The sequence below is a fragment of the Miscanthus floridulus genome, chromosome 12 (assembly GCF_019320115.1).
Source record: "Miscanthus floridulus cultivar M001 chromosome 12, ASM1932011v1, whole genome shotgun sequence".
Taxonomy (NCBI): domain Eukaryota; kingdom Viridiplantae; phylum Streptophyta; class Magnoliopsida; order Poales; family Poaceae; genus Miscanthus; species Miscanthus floridulus.
This window is the reverse complement of record NC_089591.1, coordinates 26,820,662-26,835,562: the sequence shown is the minus strand read 5'-3', so window position 1 is coordinate 26,835,562 and position 14,901 is coordinate 26,820,662. Positions and strand designations below refer to the sequence as shown.

Genomic DNA, 14,901 nt, shown 5'->3' with positions numbered 1-14,901 from the left:
GTGAAGGCTCGAATGAATCGGCTAAGATAGCCGATTCAGGTGAAAAGGTCTACAGCATGTGAACAATTGACTATTTCACATAAACAAACCTATGGACTCCTAAGACTCAACCTGCTATCTCTAATAGTGGGGTTCGACCGGATTGATGCAGCCATGAAAAAGTCAACGAATCAAACACTTAAAGCACACAGATCTATTCATGCTTAACAGAATCATGGACGCACACCGTAGGCGTTAACACATAGGCGATCGACTATTTAGCCGATGTAGGCATAGCAAATAGCTAAGGTCACGCCTAACCAGGAACAAATCTACTAACTAGCATCCTTCCAATCTATAGTGCCATTAGTGGGGATCGACCGAATCGTTACAACCATAATGGTGAACTATAAACTAGATTCAACTAGGCAGCAAATCTCTTCAAGATCATTCATGCCTTAACCACGTACTATGCATGATCAAGATCGAAGTCAAAATAGTTGATGAGACATTACCCGTCGTTCATTGTAAAAAGTATCATGTCATGACAAACCAAATGATGGACCCAAAGGATATGAGGCCGATCTAAATAGATCTCGACCGGGTAGATTGATGTTGCTGCAAACTAATGATGATAAGAACATCAGCAAGATCGGTAACTTAATGAATCTACCAAAGATTGTCATTCTTAGGTAGAGCCGATTACTTGACCTTAATCTAATTCGAGCAGTGGAGGTCGATCGGATCGATGTAGCCATACTTGAACTAGACAATAGTCAATAACTAGCTTATACTAGAGTCACAGTGGAGGTCGACCAGATTGATGTAGCCGTATGAACATAAGTATAAGCCATGACGATACTTATAGACAAGCTAGAGGTCGGCCAGACTGATGCAGCCCTGCTCGCTGAAGAACTCACCGAGATCTACTCTACTCCTACTCCTAAGGGGTGGCTAGAGCCGAAAAAGTAAGTAACTTGTATTTGATTGATTATGTGTCCTTTACAATAGCCGGAGTCCAATATTTATACCCAGAGCCTAAACATGAATCCTACTCGAGTACAACTCATTACAATCTTTGGTATAAAAGAAAACATTCCTATTTTAAGATAACTTGGACCCTAATCTTTCCCTTTTTGTTGAGTCCGATATGTAGTTTCCCGACGCCAACCGCATCTTTTATCATTATCGACTGGCGCTATCTAAAGAGAGATGATTCCAGTGTCGTATCTGAATCAGCTGATATCGATTCTCAAGCAATCGATTCCTTGATTGACACAATCTTGGAAGCCTCTGAGTTCCCATGTTTTTCTCCCAAATTTTTGTGTAAACAGATGTTTTTTGTTGTTCACATGCATTCTTTAGAAATGAGTTTTCATTTTTCAACTTCATTTTTTAGCCATCTCATTTTCTAAAGCTTTAGTGAGTCTATTAACAATCAAATAAGTTTGATCAACATGATCAACCACATTAGCATTAGGTACCTTAGTGTCACCTTGTGACATGAAGCAATGTGGAGATGTTGGAGAGCTTGTAGAAGCACCACTCTCATAGCCATTATCATCATCATCATCAAGTGTGCATGGAATAGAATCATCATTTGCATCACTTGAGGTTGAGCCATCAATCTTGTCAAGTGAACTTGAGGTAGAGTCATCATCATCATTATAATCATCACTTGACCATCAGGTGGAGAAATCTTCCACAATCACCGTGTTGTGGTCATGCTCAACATCCTCATGTGCACTCTCCTTTGAATCACTCCTTGAATTTTCCATCATCCCATGTGGAGGAGTCACCAAAAAAGCTTGGAGTGCCATCCACATATCATGGGCACTCTCCATGTCCCACACACATCTATATATAAACATCTTCATTTAGAGCACACATTAGATAATTAAGAGCACGTGCTTCAAGTTGCAAGCAATCCTCTTTTGCTTGGATTAGATTGCTCTCATCCAAGGCATCATGAGTAAAGCCAACAACAATGATCCACCAAAACTTAGGACCGAAATCATGGAAATGATCATGCATATGGTGTTTCCACCATGCATAGTGTGTGCCATAAAAAATGTGTGTGTGTCACAATCAACATCTAGCCCATAGTTCGCAATCCTCTTAGGTCGGTGAAGACCACAAATGAGAGACCTAGCTCTAGTACAACTTGTAGGGTCAAGATGGTAGACTAGAGGGGGGTAAATAGTCCTTTCTTAAAATTAATCGCACCGCTAACCGAAACAAATGTGGAATTAAAACTATCAGTCTAGCCAAGACTACACCCCTTTATCTAAATTCACCAGCACCTTACAAAGATCCTAATTTAGCAACTAAGGTGCTGGGCTAGGTAAAGCTCACCTAAACAATTCTAGTATGCATGGTCACACAAACCTATGCCTTTAGTACTCAAGCACTAGGGAGCTCCTACACATGCTAGTATTCAAGAGCACAAAGCCTAAGCTCACTAGCAATGCTCAATAACAAGGCTACACAAGCCAAATTAGAGAGCTCAAATTACTTAGATACACAAACTAAGCAATGTAACTAGCAAGGCTACACAAAGCCACCTAGTTATGTAAGAGAGCAACTAATATGCTACTAAAGCAAACTACCTACGTAAGAGCAACAATAACACAAGCACAATATAGAAATGAATAATTATAGGCATGTGTTTGGAGATAGCAAACCAACGGGATGAATAATGTTTACATGGTGATTTTTATCCTAAGGTTCGGTAGTTTGCCAAGCACTTAATCCCCGTTGAGACAAGCTACAAGGTTGTCGCTGGTCCTCATGCTAGTGGTGACCCATAAGTCACACTCTCCCACGTGGAGTGCCTACCACAAGTTGTAGTAATTTGACACGGCCGGACCACTTGTCACCCTTCGCGTCTTGCTCTACTAGAGTTGCTCTTTGTGGCTCCCACGAGGCAAGCACAACACCCCCACACTCACTTCTCCAAAGCACCATACAATCTTCTTGCGGGCTTCATGACGTAGACATGCCACCAAGCCATCTAGGAGGTGGCAACCTCCAAGAGTAACAAGCACCACCAGCTACAACTCAATCACCTAGTGCCACTCGATGTAACCTCGCAATGCAATGCACTAGAATCACTCAATTGCAATTGATTCGCACTAAGCACAAGTGAGTTAGAGGGCTCCCAAGCACACTCAAGCATGGACACTAACTCCCCCAAGGGCTCAACCTCAGCCAAGCCCGAGCACCCCTTCTATTTATAGCCAAAGAGCCAAATAGAACCGTTGCTCAAAAGTTGGTTGTAGGGGCTTTGGACCCAAGAACCAGACCGAGGGTCCAGACCATCATCACTAGGGTCTAGAACATAGGATCGCACCATGTGTACTGTCTATTTGATGTAACACCCTAGGTGTTAGTCACAAGTTAACAATGTGTTTGGACTCTAGTAAGTTATGTCAAGTGATAGTTAGGAGCCCTAGTTCACAACCTTGGAAGTCATGACGTAATTCCTGTGCTTAACGTTAACTCTTTTCAAACCAGGCATGAGTAGTGTTAATCATGTCTCCTTCATATGCATCACCTTGGCATGAGCATCTTGCATTCTTGTCCTGAGCATAAGCATGTTTGAATGCCTTTGTATGATAGTATGTAATGCTTTAATTTCTATGCAACCTTTTGTGGTGATGTTTGGTAATATAACAAAGTGTTGTTTGCTCACTTAACCAACCTAGAACCACTTAGTATCAAAAATGAGCTAGGGTTTATATTGATCTTTTAGCCTAAAAATGCTTCTAGGTGTTAATGATTTAGGAATCGCCTTTTTCATGATGCAAGTTTGACTTTAGTTGATCTATGACTTAGAGTGCTCTAGTGATGTTTGACCATAAATAAGAGTTCTAGTTTAGCTCGAGTGCAGCAACCTTTGTTTAAGGACCAAGACCTAGTTCGGCTTCTAATATAGCCAAATAGAGAGCCCAAGACCGAACCCTATGCTATTTTACATCTCCAAAAATCGGCCAAGTCTAGGAACTAAATTTTTTAGTTTCCCAGTTTTGAGTGGCTATCTTTGGAGCCTTGTAGTTTGCAAACCGGTTTGAATCTAATCAAACTTCTTTAAGCAAAGTTGTAGTGCTCATGTAGCTCTATAATAAGGACTAATTGGTTGAATCAACCATCAACCGGTTAGAGAGTTGGAGGAGGAGGAAGACAGTAGTTTCAGTCGATCCCTTGGCCATTTGGGTTGGTAGGGAGCCGCATCATGGCCGACAGCGTGCTAGAGAAACATGTCATGTGGCCCTCTCACCTGCTCGCATCCATGGCACGGTGCCCTGCTCGCCGTCTTGGTCGCCTGGCGCCCTCCGCTCTCGCTCACTTGCTCTCCATCTCTCTCTCTCGCTCTTTGTCTTGTTCTCGCTTGCCCTGGAGGTCAATCATGAGCAGAGCACCACACTGCTATGGCCTTGCTTCCCAAGGCCACCTCGCCCCAACTAGCATCACTACCACTGCCTCCGCACGAACCAACCTCGCCACACAGTCCTCATTTTGCACTGCTTCATCGTCGTGTCGTTCTTCTGGCCGTAGGTGCCGCCTGCTGCTATGGCTGAGCCGTTGCCAGCTACAACTGGCCCTGCTAGGGCTAGGCACAGCCACAACTAGGGCTGGACAACGCCCTTGGCCACCACTAGCAACCAGCCAGATAGGATTTGGCCGACCTCCTCTATCCCCTACTCCATTCATGCCAAGAGAAAGAAGAAGAAGGGGAGATAAAAATAGAAACTATATCTTGGTTCCAGATGCTTAATAGCTAGAGAGAAGGGTTTTTAGATTGTGGGATGATTAATTTGTTAAAGATCCCAGGTTTCGGATGCCAAAGTGTTTTCCTTTATCTGCTAATCTTTTTCGTTGTGCATAAATCGGTTGAAACTTTGAAATGCATAGCAGTTCGTAGAAATATCATAAAATGGAAAATAAAGATGTTTTGAAATCCTTGTGAGTAGATCTATGTAGTAGAGTCATAATATGGGATGTGTTAGTGCAAAGTTTTTGTTGTAGATATATATCTATGCTTGTTTAGGGTTTTCTATGTTTAATTCATATATGTTATTGTATTGCTCCAAATGCTGTGAAATTTTTATGCTAGGTTATTCATGTGATGCTTGTGTTGTGGTAAAAATTTTAGCTTCATTGGATGTAGTGTGTCTGAGCTTTTGATTTAACTTGTTTAGTGCTTGTTAAAGGGTTATAAATAATATACATGTGTAAAAATGGAAAAGATGGTTCTACTAGCTTTATATGATGTTGATGTAACATAAGAACACTCAACATGACTATGCTTTTATAGAAAATGTTGAATTATAGATTTATCTTGCTCTCACATGCTTATTGCAATAAAACTTATTTTTATTGTAGCAATTAATTCATAAAACTTGAGCATGTAATATTTCTATAGTTGTTATGCTTTGATGTTACCTTTCACCGGTAAAAATTACATGTCCAAACTAGTTGTTTGTAATATCACCTAAAATGAATATATATGTTTTAATACACACACTATTCTACACCCTAGGTGTAGAATACTATTCAACATCAAGCTGTTATACTGAACAGAATTCAGTATCGTTCAGTAGTCATGTTTCAGTATTATTTAGTATTTCATGGTGCTGGGTGTTGTACTGAGTGATACTGAACGTTGTTCATTTTTCTGCTTAGTTTTGGCTTGTGGTTATTCTACACCTAGGGTGTAGAATAGCACTCCAATGTTTTAATATATATAAGCTAGTGAAAGTTTAATGGGGGAAATTCTTCATTGATGTTTGTGATGCTATGCATGCTGGTTGGTAGTGGTTGGTTGCTGATCACCATGCTTGTGGTGATGCTAAGCTTGGTATGTTACATATGTGTTACAATACTATAATTAAGTTGTATGTTGATCTATGCAAAAGGATAGCAATTAGTGATATAATTATCTCTATCTATGATACTTGTGATGCTCACTTGCTTACACTAACTTGGAGATCTTGTTGAATTATGTTAGTTTTAGTTAGACCTTGAGATGGCTTACATGTGTGCTCTCACTAATAATTATATTGCTTATGCAAGTTGATAACCTTTTCTTTAGCTCTACTTTGGATGAAATGATCATTGTGTGAATGTTGAGGATGCTTGTGTGTGGGAAGACCAGCCCCTAAATCACCTTGGGGGCAGGTTACCTTTCTTTATGTGTTGATCATGTTGGCTACTCGGCACCTTGTGACCTCCATGCTTAGAGACATGTTTAGTGTGCTTTTCATGTTATCTAGGACTAAGGCTAATTAACTATGTTAATACTAAGTAGTGGTCTATGTAATTAGTCGTACATGTATGATCTTGTTAGTGAACCAAGTAGAGAACTTGTTTACACATGCGTGCTGAAATGGCTGCTATACCTATTTCTGTTGTGCGGGTAATTTCGTGGTGATAATGATGTTTTCTATGAATGTGGTTAATACAAAAGTTGTAGATAACTCCCTCATATTGGGTGTCCTAAAATTTCATGATTTTAGGACCATAGGTCTGAGAGTTATAGATTTTACAATCTCCGTGTCAGGTTTTGCTTGCTCTCTGTGTAGTGCTGCCTTGTTGTACCTTTTGACTAAGATAACTTGTCAATCACCTCTTGATGTCAACTAAATAGTTGTAGTACTTTTTATAAGCTGTCCAAAATGTTAGAGAGCACAGCTTTTGGTGGCGTATAACTCTAGATATAGATGTCTAAAGCTTAATGCTAGAATCTGTCCAAGTCTAGACAAATTTGCTTCTTCGTATTGTTTGGTCTTGTTAACTGTTGATTCATCTTGAGATGGTAATAAAAAAAGTTATATATAACTTAATAAGATTTACATAAAGTTAAGAATCATGTTTATTGGGTGTCTAGAACTTCAGATAAACATTTATGAAGTTCATGTCAGTTTTCCGTCCTTGCTGTGTAGTTCTGCTTCCTTGTGGTTTTCAACATGGTTAACTAATGAATCAGCTCCGGCTGTAAATAACAAAATTGTAGTAAATTTCCTAAGCTTTACAGAAAGTCTAATATCACCTTTATGGGATGTCTAGATCTCTAGTTATGACTAAAATAAGTGACTGTTGTGTGTTGTCCAGAACTTGTGTGTAGCAATAATTTTGTTTTGCTTGGTAGAGCTAATTTGCTTGAAATATCTAATGAACATGTATCTTACTTAACCTGCTGGTTGTGTAATGTTAAGCTTATTTAGCTTGTGCTAGCTACATGATAGCTTAACTTAAGTTGCCTTGTGAATACATACTTAGTGTTGCCTTCTTATCATCCTAGCATGATAGGTTTGTGTGATAGCCCATTAAAATAACATACTCCCTAGTGCTTAATAAGTCAATATGGTGTGACCTTGCCCTTATCTTGTATGCCTATTGCAATGCATCATGAGTTGCTTTCTATGCATTCATACATCTGCAATGTGCATCTCATCTAGGTACGCTATTTATACAATGCGATACGGACATGATCTTTGAGTTGGACCCAAAGATGGTGTTTGGTAGACCTAACCTAAAGATGGAAGGACTAAGCAAGTGCTAGGACCGGAGATGCTCGCCTAACGAGTGTCATCTAACAAACACTGACCTAGTGTTGGATCCCAGGCAAGCCCTGGAGCATTATAAGCCTCCTACCCTCTTTCAAAATGCACTTGAGTATAATCTTGTATTGTGCATTAGGTTGATAGGAATTAGATGAAACCATTGCTTCATGACTTACCTTGTCCATTATATATATACATGTACCCTTACTAGTATGAGTAGGCCGATCTATGCTTAGTGTCGAAATGTTTTGCTTTGGCAATATCCAGCAATGTGATCACATAAATGGAATCAGATGGTAGCACACAAGACACAAATATTTTTATTGGTTCGGGGCATGTTGCGTGCTAAACCCTACCCCAGTGGTGCAGCTGCTCTTGTATTCATATGCTCAATTATAGGGGCTATTGCTCCTAGCTACGAGGTAGATTGAATAGGTGGAAGATGGATCTTGAGCCCGAGGTCCCTACCCTCCTTTATATAGGCAGGAGAGGTAGGGTTACAGAGGGGGCGACCGAGCTAATAGACTGTTTCCTAGTTTGTTACATGATACGCGCAACAAAATGATCCTAGATATCGTCCAGATACGTCTACCCGGGTTTGCCTTGATCTCCACATTGGTCATCGATGTCAGCCCTCATGGGCCTCCTCCCTGACAGCTGCTGGGTCGATAGCTGGGCGATGGTCATATATACGGGTGGTGCAGGAACCCCTAGCCCATATCTCTGACAGTAGCCCCCGTAGGACTTAATGAAAAGCTAGCATGTAGCTCTAGCCCTTGGGATGTCACAATTTCCCCTACAAGTTCTATGTACTATAAGTACTAGTGAGCATCTTCGGGTGCTGATGTCTTAAGCAACACAATCAGATACCCCCAAGTATTGGGGAGCTAGTATGTTGCCATTCGAGTACTAATAGCATTTCTCGGGTAGCGAGAATCTTCTTCAAGTATCGAGTGGGGCGGTTGTTGGTATTTATCAACTTGTCACTTATTTTAATAGCCACCTATTATAAACCTATATCTCCTAATATTACTTTACTAGGTTGTCATCCCTAGTGATGATGGTAGAGATGCTTGTTGGTACTACATAGCATTACTACTAGAATAAAACTAAGTGGTTCTTTTTAATTTATGTGACTAGGAAGAATAGATATGAATATATATAAAAAAGGAATCTGCAAGCGCACAGAAAATATACCATTGTAGCACTTCACCCAAGAGTATTACATATATTATTATTTATATTTTTGCCATAGGGAAGGTCTGACACAGACATGTATTGATAACTTATACTATTCATAGAGAAATAAACCATAATCAATGTTCTACTCATAACGGGGTAAGTCATAGGATAAGATATATGATAAGTATTGATTGATAATAATGATAAATCACTAAGAGTACTCCTTTCTATGGCATTAGCATGGTCAGGTAGAATATTAGAGGAATAATTCATAAGTCATTCTTAATTATAAGTCAAAGCATACATTGATTAGTCCAATTATACCTAGTAATCATTGTTAAGATCATTGTCATATCTACACATAAAAGATATTACTAAGGAAGATTAAGAATAGAGCTTGTTCTTCCTTCATAACTGGACCCTACGGGCACCTATATTCGGAGAGTGGACTACAAAGAACTCAACGAGAGTGTCAAATCCGTGAACTACCACATGACTTGGAATATAGGGTGTATCCGCAAGTAAACAATGTATAAGCACCATGCTTACACAATGTCGACCACTCACCCATGGATCCTTAGATTGAGCACTATATGAACTTATGCATAAAGATGATGATAATCCAACTATACTAAGCATATAATCAAAGTAGACCATGAACATTATAACAAAGAACATGAATAAGACGAGAACTAATATTGTCATAACAATTGTAGCTAGCATATAAAAGTAATGGAAATACAAAAGAGAGTGGGTACAAAGATTATACGAAACCACGCTCTTGACATGCATGATCAGAAATCAAAGCGAAGCCTACTTGCCTCCCTCTAGACCTAGCCTAACTAGCTATGCCCTAGAATATAATGGAGCTCTAAGGATTATTAGGGTTTTTGTCTTCTCAAATGACTTGATGACTGGGGTTATGCCTGGGTGGTGGCAGGGGCTGATATACATAGGCCGAAGCATCCAACGTGAGCCCTTGGATCAAACCAACTTAAAGGATGGCGTAGATGCAACCTAGGATGTGGTGGAGAACTGACATTACAACGCGGAGGCTGACAGTAGGCCCTAGGGGCCAACCGACCTGTAGGTGGGCCCAGCTGGCCCCAACTGGTAGCCTCTGCCTCTATGCCTTGGTGCGGATTCCTCTCGAGTCTTCTAGAGTCTTCTGGTGTTTGTTTTGCTATGGATAAGCATGATTAAATCTGACATGTAGGTCCACCTTGACGGTTTTTTGAATAAACCCGGCAGAAAATATAGATTCACCAAAACTCATGGAATTTGTTAGTTTAGACCCCTAGACCTTCATTGGTGATTATATTTATGCCCTTATGCATGTTATATTGATGGTTTATAATGGTTGTAACTACCATCAACAAACTCCCCCAAGCTTAACCTTTGCTAGTCCCTTAGCAAAGCTAAACTTAGTAAAAAGATCAGGAGCTACGTCGATGCTTTCACTCCTCAAAAGTGCACATGTGTTCAAACAAGAATTCTTCTCTGGATTAGAATAAACCAATCTGACTTTCAAACTTACCCATATTACCTTCAACCATGAGGCTTCTTAGCCTTCACTTGGTCATGAGTAATTGAAAGACAGAATGATCAAGTCAAGCACTATGTCTCAAGTTCTTTGCTCAACCATTATTCTAGAGTTTTTATAGATTTTCCAAAATAAAACTTAGAGGTTCCATTGTATGACACTCTCAAGTCTCTCAATATATATGGTATTTGTGGATCCTCACCAAAGGCAGTAAAGATGTTATGCCTTTTTTTCTCTTCCTACAACTAAAGCTTATGTGGAGTTCATAGGTAGGGAGAAAGCATAAAAGAGCATACTTGCAATACATATATTGTAAAGTCAAACCTCGGATCCAAAGAGAGTTGAGTCATACAATCAAATCAAGATGTGCATGTGTGTGCATGAATGTGGTGGATATATATGGTGGCTAACCTAATTCTACTATGCTCCTTGAAAACATATCTCTTTTTTGAAACTTAGAAACATTTGCTAGAGAATAGGGGCTATCTTATTAATCTCTCTTTCTCTCTTTTTTTCAGGCGGACATCTAAGTACCTATTGTTTTCAATATCTCGGACACTTTTGTGTCTATTTTTTTCAATTCTTTTTTTATGAATAACTTTTGCATAGCCTCATGCCTCTTTTATGCAACAAAACTTTTGAGAGATAGCAACAAGAACTTGGAGCATTTATTTGGTGGAAATTCCTATCAAGAATTTTTGGTGTTTACTCCTAGTGTAGGAATAAAACCTTTTTGGGTGGATCTAGATAGAATGGCATGTTGTTGTGCCTACCCCCAATGTAGGATTAGTGCATATTTGGGTGGTGTGTACGTGATCTTGATTTTAAGATCATGACAAACCTCTCATAAGGGTCAACAAAGCTTGACAAAACTCAATGCAATGCAAGCAACATATATGTGGAAGTTTTGCCTAATCTAAATATCATATAGGATCTGGTAGGAATTCAAGCTTTGTCATATAAGAGCTCATCATGTAGGATTTTAATATTTTTTTAAAGATAAATTTCTAGAACTTTAGTGTCACTTGGAATAAGATAAACAGCAGCTCAGACCTTCTCATACCACATCCATCAATTACCTAGACTTAGATCAAGCATATGCTACCCACAAGTTTCAAGTTTAGAGTAAATTCTTATATCAAAACAGTCATATCCAAAACTTAGAAGAATTCAAGGCTGAAAACTAGGTACTTGAAAGGAATTATGACAGAGCAACTATTCATCATTTCCATTGCAAGAGATTATCCTTAGACTCCATTTATTTAGCTTCTTAAAAATATAAAACTAGACACACTTTCTATTTTGTTTTCATTTTAAGATCACACCTTACTATTATATATATGGCTAATACAAATATAAATTTTTATTTTGCTTTTAGTTTGTTATGCATCTTTTTATTTCATTATTATTTTTAGCAACTATACAACAAACTTAAAAATAGCAAATGAAAAGAAATACTTAGCGAGATACATCAGGGATGCTCCTTCCCCAAGCTGGATGTTGTCATGGTCTTTCTTAGAGTGAGTCTACCAATAGAAGTCTTTCTCATCTGTCCTGAAGTAGGGTTCCTTGTGCAGCGGGTGTGACAGCGGCTCAGAAAAATGTACTTTGGATGGATGGCTTTACTCTTGATCATCCTGCAAAATACTCCAACAAGAACACCAAAACTCATGGCACGGATTAGGATAAGGAGTTAATGTTCTGCCATTCATTGATTTGTTGTCCTTAGGGGTTTAGACATATTTCCTAATTGGCAAAGTTCTAGCAGGATGTCTATTTAACATTTTTGGATTTTCTTATTTATATAATGCGGACAAAAAATATGCATGCATGATATATATATTTTTTATGCTAGTAAAGTGAATATTCATGTGGGTGTTTACACACTATATAATGTGATGATATACAATAATGAAACTTTTTATCTTCCTTTTCTAAATGCAATGCTAATGTAGACTAAGTAAATATGCTAAAGTGAAAAGAATTCATGCAATGCTAGAAAGTAAATATGGATAACTATAGATGTTACCTCATGGCCAGGCTTCAGATTTTTTATTCCTCCAGACAGGACTTGGCTAGAGAAAAATCCTTTACTCTTCGGGTGCATCATCTGGTCTCAGCAATGGAGACCTAGATAGCTGAACATCTTATGATGGTGTCTCTGATGGTGATGTCACCTTCTCTTTCCATACTTGCTTGGTTTGTGGACTTGACTTAGGTAGAGTAGGTTCATCTTTCATAGGTTCTTTAGGTTCCTCATCTTCCTCCCAACTTTTCTTTGGGGATTGATTCTTTTAGTTTCGGGATGATTGACGTCTCCTAGAGCAGGACTTCTTCAGCTGCTCATAAGTGGTATAACTATTGAAATAATAGCGTACCTTCTCTCTGGGGAATTGGAAGTAGACTTCTCTAGATCCAACATAAATGATCGTGTTGGTAGTGTTGAGGAATGGTCTTCCAAGGATGATGGGCATATCATCTTCTTCTTCACACATGTCTAGAACCATGAAATCAGTAGGGGCAAATTGATCATGTATTCTTACCATAACATCTTTCGCTATTCTCTCTGAGAATCTGATTGATTGGTCCACCATCTACAATTGCATATATATAGGGAACAAAGGTTTGTCACCAAATAAGTATTCATACGTTACCTTGGACATTATGTTAACACCCGATACAATGTCGCAGAAGGTCTTGTGGGATATTTTTTGTCCAATGGTACACTCGATCATTGGTACGCCTGGATCATCCTTCTTCGCAAGGAATGGTGAAGCGAGGAGGTGGTCATACTCTGATCTGAGTGTGTTGATCATGTTGACTAATTCTTCTTGTGACTAGTCTAGCTTTGTTCTTCCTCCTACTGTTGTTCTTCTTCTTGGTCATGTTGTCTATTTGGGCTGGTATGGCATTTGTGGATGTCCAGGAGATTGCAAGATACAATTCTTAAAAGAAAACTTGTCCTTTCTATCCTTGATTCTAAAGAAAATCTTGGCACTATCCACGTAGATGATGGCTTTTGCGAATGCTTAGGAAAGGTCATCCCAAAATAATGGGTGCCCTTACATCTCCACCTGTTTCCAAAACCACAAAGTCTACGGGAACATATGATTGTCCCACTAGAACAATGGCGTCTTCAAGAACTCCATTGGGGTAGCAGAGTGACTAATCTACAAGCTACAAATGCATATTTGTGTACAACAAAGTATCTCCAATAATTTGATCATAAATTATCTTAGGCATGATGTTGACACTTGCTCTAAAGTCACAGGAAGCTTCTTGAAAAATGTGAGGTCCAATAGCGATGGGGATGATAGGTCTTCCTAGATTGCTCTTCTTTTCCGGCAAGGTATAATCTATCCACCTTTCCATCAATGGTTGTAGTAATATGCTGCATTGTGAATATCAACAAGATTTGTAGTTTCTAGATCTTCTGGTTGCCCCAGAATCTTACCTTTGTCTCACAGAGGAACAGCAGCAGCTAGCTAAGCTATTTGTGATTCTACCATTCTATTAAAGCTATGTTGATTCTTAATGGCAGAAGCAAAGCTATCCATTCTATTATTTATGATCTCTAGAATTTTATCATTGGTAGCTACCTTTCTAGATAATCCCCCATAAGTTTTGATTGGCCAACAATTAATTCTCTTAAGGGTGGTTGATTGAAATTATTAAAATTATTACCTTGGTAATTACATTGGTAGTTCGGTCTCTATTGCTGATTCCATCCTTGATTGTATTGAGAAAGAGAGTAGCTGTTGACAAAGTTCACATCCTCATGAGTTTTAGGACTAGTTGCTCCCTGAATGCCTAGTGTTTCCACGCACTTCATATGTCACGCGAGAATCATGAATGTGCATGACTTCTTGCTTCTCATTGGCTCGATCTTCAAGCTTCTTCATCAGTAGGTCCATCTTGGCAGATAGCATGTCTACCTCCTTGAGTTGATGCATACCTCCACCTCTCTTGCAGGTTTCAACACGTTCTTCATTCCAACCTTGATTGGAGGCCATCTTCTCCACAAGAGCTGTTGCAGCTGGTATGGTGATTGATAGGAATGCACCTCTAGCAGCAGCATCCATAGTCTCATGAGTACTATTGGTCAACTCATGGTAGAAAGTCTGCATGAGTAGCCAATTCTCCATCCCATGATGAGGACATTCCACAATGTAATCTTGAAAGCGTTCCCATGCTTCAGGGATAGATTCATCATGTTGTTGCTGAAAGCTTGAGATTCTCCCACGCTAGAGCATTAGTCTTGCTTGTGGGAAAGAACTTTTTCTAGGAAGGCAGTGGAGCTATTATCCTATGTAGTATTTCTATCTTTTAGTGGTGTAGAACCACTGCTTCGCCTTCTCGAAGAGTGAGAATGGGAAGAGGTGAAGTATTATGGCATCTTGGGTTACTCCTTTGATGGTGAAAGTGCTACAGATCTCTAGGAAGTGTTGGAGATGTGCACTCGCATCTTCATGTCCCTTTCCACAAAACTAGCTTGCTTGCACCATGTTGATGAGGGCTGGCTTGAGCTCGAATCCATTATCTTCGACATTGATTAGTCAGTCCAGTACGGATGTTGGCCATAGTTGGAGCAGAGAATTCATGGAGAGTCCTATTAGCCATAGCTTCAAATTT

The 14,901-nt window shown here is 39.3% G+C and overlaps 1 non-coding gene across 1 annotated transcript; it reads left to right on the top strand.

Annotated features, from left to right (window-relative positions):
* The first annotated feature begins 14,412 nt into the window (after nt 1–14,412).
* LOC136498784 (small nucleolar RNA R71) lies at nt 14,413–14,522 on the top strand. The gene has a single exon (XR_010769783.1). It is a non-coding gene; the product is annotated as a small nucleolar RNA R71 (small nucleolar RNA).
* The last annotated feature ends 379 nt before the right edge of the window (nt 14,523–14,901 follow it).